The sequence below is a fragment of the Gopherus flavomarginatus genome, chromosome 1, assembly GCF_025201925.1.
Source record: "Gopherus flavomarginatus isolate rGopFla2 chromosome 1, rGopFla2.mat.asm, whole genome shotgun sequence".
NCBI lineage: Eukaryota > Metazoa > Chordata > Testudines > Testudinidae > Gopherus > Gopherus flavomarginatus.
The window spans coordinates 50,047,404-50,059,914 of NC_066617.1; the positions used below are offsets into that span (position 1 = coordinate 50,047,404).

General features: G+C 41.1%; 1 protein-coding gene across 4 annotated transcripts in view; it reads right to left on the reverse strand.

Annotated features, from left to right (window-relative positions):
* ST7 (suppression of tumorigenicity 7) overlaps positions 1 to 12,511 on the reverse strand; it is a 235,557-nt gene that overhangs the window by 180,670 nt on the left and 42,376 nt on the right. The gene's annotated exons all lie outside the window — the stretch shown is intronic.

Here is a 12,511-nt window from a genome sequence, read left to right on the forward strand (position 1 = left end):
AGGGAGAAGAGAAGGGGACCAAAGACAGAGCCTTGTGGAAGCCCCACAGAAAACTGCACATTAACAGTCTTTTTTTAAATTTCCTCTGTGTTTCCTTATCAAAAAGGAAAAGACTAGTTTTAGCTGACTTGTTTAATATAGCTCTGAGTTCTGGGATGAAGCACCCTATTCAATCAACATAATTTCACTGAAGAGGTGTTGAATTCGCAGAGTGTGAAGGGAGATTCATGCCAAATGTGCGGGAATCACCATTTTCCAAATTCTGCAGTGCTGAAATGCCCAGACATAGTAGGGTGACCAGATCACAACACTAAAATATCGCACACATTGGGGTGCTGTTAGCCCTGCCAAGAGTCCACCTCCGCTCCTCTCCCAGGGGCTCTCCACTCCTCCCAGGGGCTCTGCCTCTACTCTGCCCCCAGTCCGGGCCCCTCCTGGCTCGCCTCCCCCCCGCCCCGCCCCTTCCTCATCCCCCAGCCCCCTGCTGGCTTGCTCCATCCCTCCTCAGTCTCCCACCCACCGCTCGCCTCCTCACCCCCCCACCCCGCCTGCCCACTTGCCTCTTCACCCTCCCCGCCCGCCACTCGCCCCTATGGTGCTGATTTCCCCTCTGCTGGGTGAGTGCTCGCCCACCCCGTTCCTTTTCCCACCCATGCATCTGCCCTTGCTCCGCCCCCATTCCATCCCCTTCCCCCAAGTTCCCGCCCCTGCCCTGCCTCTTCTCCACTTCCTCCCCTGAGCGTGTCGCATCCCTGCTCCTCCCCCATCCCTCCTGGAAAGCGCAGCCAAACAGCTGTTAGGCAGCCGGAAGCGCTGGGATGGGGGAAGGAGCAGGGATGCAGTGTGTGATGGGGAGAGGGGGGAAGAAGGAGGTGAGGAGAGGGGGAGCGTGGCTGCAATTCTTCCCCATGGGTGCTCCAACCCTGGAGTCAGCGCCTCGCTCTCACTCGCCTCCTTACCTGAATACTGGGACAAATGGCATCCTGATCGCACATTGATCGGGACGTGGGACAAAGGGTTAAATATTGGGACATCTGGTCACCCTAAAACATAGCCCTCACAATCATTCTAATCCTACCATTAAAAATATGGTCGCTGTTGGAAGCTAGGAGATGGATTAGGGGTAGAAGCAGGTGAGGAGGCCAAAGGTGCATGATAAATTCAGTTATCACATGGTTCTGAAGTTTGTAACACTGGCATCTTCCCCTCACCTGTGGTTTTATATGTATTTTCCGAAACTTTCAAAATGACTCCGGGTTTTGCTGAACAATTTGGGATATCTTAAAAGGGTCGGATTTTCAGATGTGCTGAACACCTGTACTCTGAAAATTGTGTTTATTTAAGGTGCCTCACGAAAAGCATCCAAACACAGAGGCACTCAAATTCACTAATCACCTAAAAACGTGGACATGTATACAACACACACATTATGCACTGTATATGTAACTATACACACAATTTCTGTCAAAAGAAAGTTTAGTGGGAAAAATTGATCTCTGGTATAATTGGTGCAAACTCCCTTCAGTGGAAGTTACACAGGGGTGAAGCTGGCCTTGTAAGTTTACATTACACCTTGATAATCTGGCCCCCAGACTCTCAGGGGCTGATCTTCAGCTAATGTGAATTGTCGTAGTTCAATGGAGGTAGGACAATCAACACCAGCTGAGGATCTATCCCTTATTGTACATAGCAGGAGGATACTGAGAAAAATTTTGAATCCTATACCTTGCCTTTGTGGCCCTAACTTTCAAGGGCTGGTTGGTTTGTTTTAAATACTGAATACAGTGATTTAATGGTTTCATTCTACCTGAAATCTTAACTGGACACCACAAGTGTGCAATCTTCCTAGTTTTTCTCAGGAAAGAAAGGGTTCCCTTAGGGCTTTGGTATTGTGACCCAAAGACTGGCACTTTCCTAGGCCCTGATTCTGCAATCTGATCTGTGCAGGAGACCCTTTTGTCCATATGGTGTTCCGCTGACACCAGTGTGGGGATCCATCAGCATGGCTCAAACTGCAGAATCAAAGTCCTGTTTCTTTCCAGTGAATGTGAGCAAGACAGTGCCATTTGTAACGGATTCTCTATGGTAACATATCTCGAAGATACTTGACAAGTCTGATATGCCTTAATATTTGTTTCAGTTAAAGAAGACTAGTGTCATGACATTTATTTTCATTATTTACAAGACCCAACGCAAATAAACATGAAGGGGGAGATTTCCCAAAAGATCCTAAGAGATCTAAGAGCATAAGTCTCATTGACTTTCAATGGGACCTGTGATCCTCAACCCCTTAGTTGCTTTTGAAAATCTGCCCCTTAGTGGATAGCACAGAAACCTAGAAGGATATAGTCATGCTAGGAGAAAGCGTACTTACAAGGGAAAAGATAAAGATATACTTAATAAGACTCGACCCGATTTTATTTTGGAAGTACTCTAGAGAACTCTCAGGAGTTCATGGCATCTAAAAGCTGTGAAAGAAACTGCAAAAGTGTATGTTTTGGCTTTGTTTTCAGTAGTCTTTTTGCCTCAGGCCCACTAAATACCTCTTCATTTGAGTTCTGAGGAATTCCAGTTAATTGGTGGTATTTTATTAGATAAAAAATTGAATCATACAGTCATTGGCTTTTAGTGTATTCTAAACACAGTTTATTTTGATGTTGAATTTTAATTCTTTTCTGAAAACATGTAGTCACTTCACAATTTAATTAGAGAATCTCACACTACAGTAGAACCTCAAAGATATAAACACCAGAGTTACAGACTGACCGGTCAAAAAATAAATAAAAAGCAAATACTGTGCAGTGCCTGTATTGCATCTTAAAGGTCGGGACATCTGGACTGCCTGTCTGTCCACCTGCACCCCGCCACAGGGTAGGCAGCCACTTACAGGTACGAGGTGAAGAGTCTGAGTTTCACAGGCACAACTGTGAGCCCCTGAGCAGGATCAGTGCCAGGATCTGAGGCTTGTAAGCCAGGTGCGCACTTCCCCCTCCCTGCCCCACCAGGAAAGAAACTTCCTGAGCTCCTGCTGGAGCCTGGCCTGGACCAAGAGCTGCTGGAGCTGGAGCCCAAGCTCCTGCCTGCATGCTGCACTCTGGAGGAGCAGCTCAGTTTTAAAGGGTCACAGCCTGCACCGCATTCCCACTGACATCACAGTGCCCCACGGGCTAGAACTAGCTGCCTGTGCACAACCCCACTCTTCGGGCAGCCACTTACAGGTAGGAGGTGAAGACACTGAAGTTTGCAGGCACAGCTCTGAGCTCCCGTTCCAAGCAGTCCATCCTGAGGAGCATCCCATAACACTTTGTTCAGAGTTACGAACAATCTCCATTCCTGAGGTGTCCGGAACTCTGAAATCTTACTGTATTACAATTAATTCTGGGACAACAGAACAGATAAACATATAAAGTAAGAAGAGAAAAGAAGATAATAAAAGGAGGAACAAATAGATAAATTCCTTCTTTGGTTGTGGATCTTCCCTCCCTCCTCTTTTTCATGGCCATCAAGCTAGTCAGCAGCTTTTCACATGTGCTAGGAGCCACAAGTCTAGTTAGCAGTTTGGGTCTTCTCACACTCATCCTTCCTTCAGGAACAATGCCAGGCCTTTGCCATACTTTGTAATGTTCTTCAGTTCATAAGAAAGTTACTGATATGTTATTCCCAATAAGTATAGTCTTTCTGTTTAAGTGCAGTGCGGGTTTTGCTTGGTGTTTTACAGTCAGGCTACACGCTGTCTTCTAGGCTTGTTGTCTTTGTTAAGAATGGAAAAGGAGAAAAAAAGTAAAAGAGAAGGAGGAAAAAGGTGAACACACCATTCTCCCAAAACACAGAGCAATCTTAGTATCGAGTGCTTACACAGTTTAAGGGAAAGCCCATGCTGTTTACAATCTATTTGTATAGATGCCACAAGAGTTCGTGCTCTGATCAGAGACAGCCATACACAAACCACGACAACTCAGCAAAACTCTTTCACAACAGAGAATCCTCCCCGACTCTTTGAAGTCTCCCCTTTCTTGCTTAACATGAATTTAAGCAGGGCAGACATATATCCCTTTAATTACAGCAGGCCATAGGGATTTACAGCCCATCTGATCCAAATTGTTTGTTTGCTTAAAGCTAACTCATCAACAAGCATAACAGGTATCCATTTACAGCAGGTCATGTGAATCTGGAGAGTCATCACAATCAGATTATGGGGCTATTATACTTCTGCCCTGTAAACAGCATCCCTTTCTGTGTCTTTTTGATGGCGTTCCATAATAAGTTTCAGTCCTGAGTTAATTAAAGACACTGTTTAATATCACCTTGAAGCCAAATGACCCTATTTACTTACTTCAGCCCTCTGGCTGTAACTGAGCAGCATTTGATACTATTTGACCATGGCTGAATATGATTTGGCCACAGGCTTGGTCCAAAACAAAGCCCAAGTGTCAGGGGTTATTTCACTATTTCTACATCTGATTTGGAGCTGCACCCACTATGCATCACCACAGTTGAAAGGCAGGTAGCAGGAAAGCCATTCTGGATATCTGGGTCACTTGATTTCAGTATAGCCAACTTCTAGGGAAAAAATTAATGCCTGTTCTTCTGGTTCAACAGAATATTTTCAATCCCGTATTAAACTAATGGAAATGAGAGAAAAACAACATGGAAAGTAAATACATTGTCACAAAATGGTTTCAAAATATTTTTTTATTCAAATCCTCTAGAAGTAATCACAGGGATTATTACTGCACCTTCCTCTGACACATCTGGTACTGGCCCCTAGTGGAGACAGAGCATTAGGCAAGTCACATCTGATCCAGCATGATAATGCACACGCTCCTGACTAATTTTGTCTCTACATAGTACAAATGGACTCCTGCCTTCTTGTAATCCTTATGCTACCTTGGTTGCTTGGCTGAACTCAGAGGGGAAAGACCTGTTCAAAACTGATTATTTATAACTAGGGCAGTCAAGACATAAAAAAAAATAATTGTGATTAATCACACTGTTAATAATAGAATATCATTTTTTAAAATATTTTTCAATGTTTTCTAAATTTTCAAATATTTGATTCAGTTACAGCACAGAATACAAAGTGTACAGTGTTCACTCTATATTTATTTTAGATTACAAGTAATTTGCACTGTAAGAAAACAAAAATAGTATTTTTCAATTCACGTAATACAAGTACTGTAGTACAATCTCTTTATTATGAAATTGAACTTACAATGTAGAGAATTATGTACAAAAAACATTGCATTCAAAAATAAAAACAATGTAAGAGCTTTAGAGCCTGCAAGTCTACTCAGTTCTACTTCTTATTCAACAAATCGCTCAGACAAACAAGTTTGTTTACATTTGCAGGAAATAATGCTCCAGTGCTTCTGTTTACACAATGTCACGTTGACAGTGAGAACAGGGCATTCTCATTCTCATAGTAGTGTTGTAGCCGCTGTCGCAAAATTTTACGTGCCAGTATGCGCTAAAGATTCATATGTCCCTTCATGCTTCTACCACAATTCCATGGGACATATGTCCATGCTGATGATGGGTTCTGCTCAATAACATCCAACAGCAGTGTGGACTGAAACATGTTCATTTTCATTATCTGAGTCGGGATGCCACCAGCAGAAGGCTGATTTTCTTTTTGGTGGTTTGGGTTCTGTAGTTTCCGCATCGGAGTGTTGCTCTTTTAAGACTTCTGAAAGCATGCTCCATACCTCATCCCGCTCAGATATTAGAAGGCACTTCAGATTCTTAAACCTTGGGTCGAGTGCTGTAGCTATCTTTAGAAATCTCACATTGGTATCTTCTATTCGTTTCACCAAATCTGCTGTGAAAGGTGTTCTTAAAATGAACAACATGTGCTGGGTCATCATCCAAGATTCCTATAACATGAAATATATGAGAGAATGCAGGTAGAACAGAACAGGAGTCATACAATTCTCCCTCAAGGAGTTCAGTCACAAATTTAATTAACGCATTTTTTTTTAAACGAGTGTCTTCAACATGGAAGCATGTCCTCTGGAACGGTGGCCGAAGCATGAAGGGGCATATGAATGTTTAGCATATCTGACACGTAAATACCTTGCAATACCGGCTACAAAAGTGCTATGCAAATGCCTCTTCTCATTTTTTGATGACATTATAAATAAGAAGAGGGCAGCACTATCTTCTGTAAATGTAAACAAACTTGTTCGTCTTAGCGATTGGCTGAACAAGAAGTAGGACTGAGTGGACTTGTAGGCTGTGAAGTTTTACATTGTTTTGTTTGTGAGTGCAGTTATGTACCAAAAAATAATAAATCTACATTTGTAAGTTCCACTTTCAGGCAAAAAGATTGCACTACAGAACTTGTATGAGAGGAATTGAAAAATACTATTTCTTTTGTGTAACATCTTTACAGCGCAAATATTTGTAATAAAAATAATATACACTTTGATTTCAATTACAACACAGAATACAATATATATGAAAATGTAGAAGAAACATCCAAAATATTTAATAAATTTCAATTGGTATTCTATTGTTTAACAGTGTGATTAAAACTGCGATTAATCACAATTAATTTTTTTAAATACGATTAATTTTTTGAGTTAATCGCGTGAGTTAACTGCGATTAAATCGACAGCCCTACTTATAACAGATAAGGCCCCAAATAGGAGAGGTGAGTACGTCAACAAGCAAAGTGACCACAGATGTCCAGTTGTGAACACAAGAACTTCCCCTGATTTTTAATGTATAATTCACTGTTCAGATTCCCAATCTAACATATTTCCATATGAGTCCAGCTGTGCCCTAATTACACCACCAAACCTTGACTCTCTATCAGAGAAGTGATTTGGGAGGCATACCTGGATTTGTATTTGACTAGCAAACTAACTCTATTCCTCATCATGTTGCATTTCCATTTGTAGGCTTGGGTTAATGTTAATTTAAATTAGTTAACAAGGCGATGCCTTAAAAATACCGAAAATAAAGAGATATTTGCATTTTGTTTTAAAACTAACATTAAAAATAAGAGTAAGAGTATGGATAGTAACATCTGTTGAAAGGCAACATTAAAGTTCACTGATAATGCCACTTGCTAACACACAAAATGTCACTCTGAGTGGGCGCATACTGCACACTTGCTGGCATTTTTACTTGCAGTTGTCACAGTAACTGTTGGTGCTCTGCTAGAGAATGTAACCCTACGTTTACTTGTACTATCATATTCACCCAGGAGATGTGTCTGTGCTGTAGAGACAGGTGTGGACCCTGTAAACCTGGGAAAGAATGCTGGGACTCAGCTGTTTGGAAGACTTGATCTGTATTTATAGTTGTATGTGTTTTCTATTATAAAATGTCTCGATTATGACAAACTGATTCTATAGTTCATGACAGGAGAGCATTTCCAGTTGCATCATCTCAGTACTAATATCGTTCCAGGATCCATGCTGATAGTGAAAGACCCAAATATTGGTGGAATGTTGTGTGGCTGTGGCCCAAATGATATATCATGGTTCTGCCATAGATGGGCCACTGCCTCTTAGCTGCTGCTAGGGGTTTTCTGGCATTTGCAATACAAGCGCCTTCTAAGTCTTCATTTGACTGTGAAAGCATAACTGGAACTGTAATTTGAGGAGCAGGAGCCTCAGTAAGCACAGACACTAGTAATCAAAACACAGGCTACCATAAAGTCACAGACTACATTGTAGTAAATGGACTAGAGAAAAGTGTGTGCACATGGAAGGTGGCTAATGGAATAAGGTAGTGGTGTACTGTTATTATTATTTGTATTACTGTATCCTGAATAGGATGAGAACATCCCAATAGCTTCCTTTTATGAGAAGCTGTCATTGTCTGAGTGTCAAAGGAATATTCCTACAGCAAAGAGGAAACTCTCTGCAAGGAACACTGTTGCATGGTAATATTGAAAATATACAAAAATACACTAACTCAGACCCTTCAAAATGGCTGAAGCAATAAATGTGCTGCAATTCTATAGGCAGCTATCTTGTATGCAGAAACAACCCCCTTTTTGCTCATTATTTGTTAGCTATACTGCAGCTCAAGTTCCAAAAACTCATTATATTAATAGGAAAACAATGAGCCATCTTTTCAGTTGGAGTCTAACAGAATAACATTTACATGTTTCACATATAACAAGTGTATTGAAATCAAAGATAAAAGTAGACATGGGCTAAACTTAAAATCTAGATCCCAAATGGTACATGGCATCACAGCTAGCGCTCATCTCTAGTCGAAAGGGAATAAAGGGGCCAGAAAGCAAAATGATGTTCTCTTGCCATGTCTGTTGACATAGTGCATTATTAATTAGGCTGCAGGCTGTGAGTTTAAAACAAAGCTCCACCACTACCAGTAAGTGATCATGTTCAAAACAGAACAATAGGCCAACCAACAGGAATTAAAGATCCAAATTGTTTAATTCAGTGTTACATTGCTCCAAAAAACTGCAGTGTATTTGTTTTTATACCGTTCCTGGACAATTTTACAACCACAAGTGATGCAAAACTGACAATCGAAAGGCAAAGACATCAGAAGTGGCATAAACAGATTTCAACAATGCTACCTGGAAACGTTTGATGCAAGATATTTATAAAACAGGGACAAGAAGAAGAAACCTGCAGGTGTCAGGTTTTACTCATGCCAAATAAAAGAAACACTACTACTCATTCTTCATACCCAGTGAACTGAGTGGTACAGTGAAATACCACACTAGTCTAACACCTCTGAAGATCTGTGATCTAACCCATCTAACAAGTAAAAGTGAGTTTAACAGTCTCACCCATTTGTCCATGTCACCTTAATATAACACAGTGGTACAGTTATTCAAGAGTGCCTCCAACATGTACAGGACAGTTGCAGGTCAGGACTGAGCTGCATGGGGAAGCTAGTTGTCCCTTGCTAAACACAGCACATCTCCCTTTCATGAGCCCAGAGTTAATACACACATTTTAAACAAGAATAAATGTTTGTTCTTCAACAATGTATTTGACAATAAAAGAATGTCAAATACGTTACTTAGTGTTTGTGACGGGAAGAGAATGCGGTGATGTTTGTTTGGAGTCCTGCTATCCCCACCAAGGTTTAAATTAAGCAGTTCCACAATGTATGTGTAGTTTAGAGCAAGTTTCTCAACATGTGACAAAGCACATGCTGTATTCCTGAGCTCAACTGACACGGTTATTTTTTCTCTACATGTTTTTGAAGTGAATATTTGTCTCTTAGCACAACATCCTTATGAAGATATGGATTCTTTTTCTTACAGTAAACTCAGTGCATATTTTGTCATAACCATTCGAGCAGCAAAACAGTAATCTGCACAGTACAGACCTAAAGTAACTATTTCTTCAGTCTGCTATATCAAGTTTTTAGAATAATAATTCTGGTACCTATATCCCATTATATCTCCTGCACATAACATCACCACTAGAGCTGGTGAGAAAATTTCCAAAGGAACATTTTTCCATAAAAAAAATGTCATTTCATCTAAATTAAAACATTTCACCGAAACACACCGATTTTGATGATGACACTTCATTGGAAAGATTTCTAAGTTCCAGGGTGGAAATTCTATTCAAAAAGAGAGAGTGTATAACGCAGTGGCTAGGAGATCCAGGCTTAAGTCCCTGCTCTGCCTGATTTGGAGTGATCTGGGATAAAAAACCCTGCTTTGAACTAGGTAGAGCAAGGATGTGAAGCTGGGCCTCCTACATCCCAGGCCAATGCCCTAACCTATTCACCACCTTTAGCCAAGCATATTACAGAGCAAGCAGTGCTGAAAATCCTGTCTCATTTCCCCATGTATCATTTTACAGTATTTTACTCTTGGTCAGGATAGGCTTAAAACTCTGTTCAAAGCTTGCTTATTTCAGCTAGCTTTCCACTACTACCTATTGGTGCTGGGGCATTGGACTACTTAAAAAAAACATAAAACAGCAAGAAGATCATAAACAAGTAGAATATGAATAAAACCACATCATCTTACATGTCACAATCTGCTTTACTTGGCAAACAATGTCACTGTCCCAGTTGTCTTCCCCTGAGAGGAGACACTGATCAGCAACTCAAAGAACTGGGTCCACAGATCTTTGGAACAAGGAGCCCCATCTTCTGCTATGTCTGTAAAATGCTATACATACCAGTGGTACTATATACATTAAAAGAATCAACTGCTTGAGGGGGAGGGATAGCTCAGTGGTTTAAGGATTGGTCTGCTAAACCCAGGGTTATGAGCTCAATCCTTGAGGGGGCCATTTAGGGAACTGGGGTAAAAATCTGTTTAGGGATTGGTCCTGCTCTGAGGAGGGGGTTGGACTAGATGACCTTATGAGGTCCCTTCCAACCCTGATAGTCTATGATTCATTCACAGAAAGGGGTTAAAGTTCCACTAGGAAAAGCCTGATGATAACCATAACCACCACAGTTCCATAATCTACTCTGAACACAGTAGATCTACTTTCTTCCTGATGTGGATGTATGATACACTTGTTGTGCTAACTGTTTTAATAGTACAGGTTATAACTCCATTTCAAGTTTGTCTTTAAATATTGACTAATTTAATGAACTAGGGTAACATTTTCAAGGCCATCTAGTTGATTCAGGCGCCTAAGTCCCATTTTTCATGATGGCACAGGCACTTAAGATCCTAATCCTCATTGGCAGCTTAGTGCCTAAATCACTTCTGAAAATGAAACTTAATCCCCAGAGCTTTTAGAAGCGTCACCCATTGGATGCTGCAGGACTCAGAAACAGGCCTATATGAATGACCTCTCTGAGGTACCATATTTGATTCCTGCAAGGTACAAGGGATTAGGGTTGAGATTGGAATAATAAGGGCCCGGGTGACAGTGACCAAAAACAAGGTGGAGCGAGGTCATTAGCACCAGAGAGAGATGCTCATACTGAAATTTCCTACTATGCCATTCACTTGACACACTTACAAAGTAAACTTTAAACTCTGATTCTCCTCCTCCCCATCCTCAGTAAAATGTCATTAGCTCAGTCTCACAAAGTAGGGGGGAAAAAACCACAAAATAACCATGTTAATGCCACACTGAGTCGGCTCTGTTAAAATAAGAACACAAACCATCAGGAAATGAAAAGTTCCTCAAACATTAATTCAGCTAAACTGCTCATACACAGCATTTTCTAACCCCCCTTTTCTTAGAATAATTGTAGTTACATAGACTTCAAGAAGATGTACTTTGGGGAGAGTTAGGAATAAAGAACGTAGGCCAAATTGTATCCCTGCAACAAGGTCTGTGTTCTTTTAGTTTTCTATGAACTATCCTCTTCTATCATCCCTCTGTTATTCCTTTTCAGTTCAAGCCCAGTATTCCCCCACCCCCAACTTTGTTTTGAAATTGAAACATACCGTACATTTTTCTCAGCACACAATTTATTTTTGAACTGATGCCTGGGAATGGAGTATAATAGATCTTAAAACCAGTACTCTGTCTTAGTCATCGTTTCCATCATTCACCAAGCTTTCTGCAGGAAATGTGATAGAGAGGAGAATAGGAACTGAATTCAATGGAGTGGTTTCAATCAGTAAATGTCTTTTACTCTTGACTTCAAAACTTATGAGTAGTAAAGTTCTAATTAATCTCTTTATAATGTAATATTTTCTAGTATTTTCAAGTAGCACTATAGCAGGGTACACTGGCCCTTTAAGACTAAGAGTGGGAGCCTGAGGACCTCATTCCAGGGGCTATGAGCACATGTGGGAGGGGAGGTGGCCCCATATGTTAGTTGCGGGATGGGAAGATGTCATAACCTTAGTCCCAGATTTGGACCTTAGCGTCCAAAATATGGGGGTTAGCATGAAAACCTCCAAGCTTAGTTACCAGCTTGGACCTGGTACCTGCTGCCACCACCCAAAAAATTAGAGTGTTTTGGGGCACTCTGGTCCCCCTGAAAAACCTTCCCTGGGGACCCCAAGACCCAAATCCCTTGAGTCTCACAACCAAGGGAAATAATCCTTTTTCCCTTCCCCCCTCCAGGTGCTCCTGGAGAGATACACAGACACAAGCTCTGTGAATCCAAACAGAGTGACTCCCCCTCTCCGTTCCCAGTCCTGGAAACCAAAAGCACTTTCCTATTCCCCCAGAGGGAATGCAAAATCAGGCTAGCAAATCCAACACACAGATCTCCCCGATTTCTTCCTCCCACCAATTCCCTGGTGAGTACAGACTCAATTTCCCTGAAATTTCCCAGTAAAGAAAACTTCAACAGGTCTTAAAAGAAAGCTTTATATAAAAAAGAAAGGAAAAATACATACAAATGGTCTCTCTGTATTAAGGTGATAAAATACAGGGTCAATTGCTTAAAAGAATATTGAATAAACAGCCTTATTCAAAAAGAATACAAATCAAAGCACTCCAGCACTTATATTCATGCAAATACCAAAGAAAAGAAACCATATAACTTACTATCTGATCTCTTTGTCCTTACACTTAGAAACAGAAGACTAGAAAGTAGAAACTACTTCTCCAAAGCTCAGAGAAAGCAGGCAGAC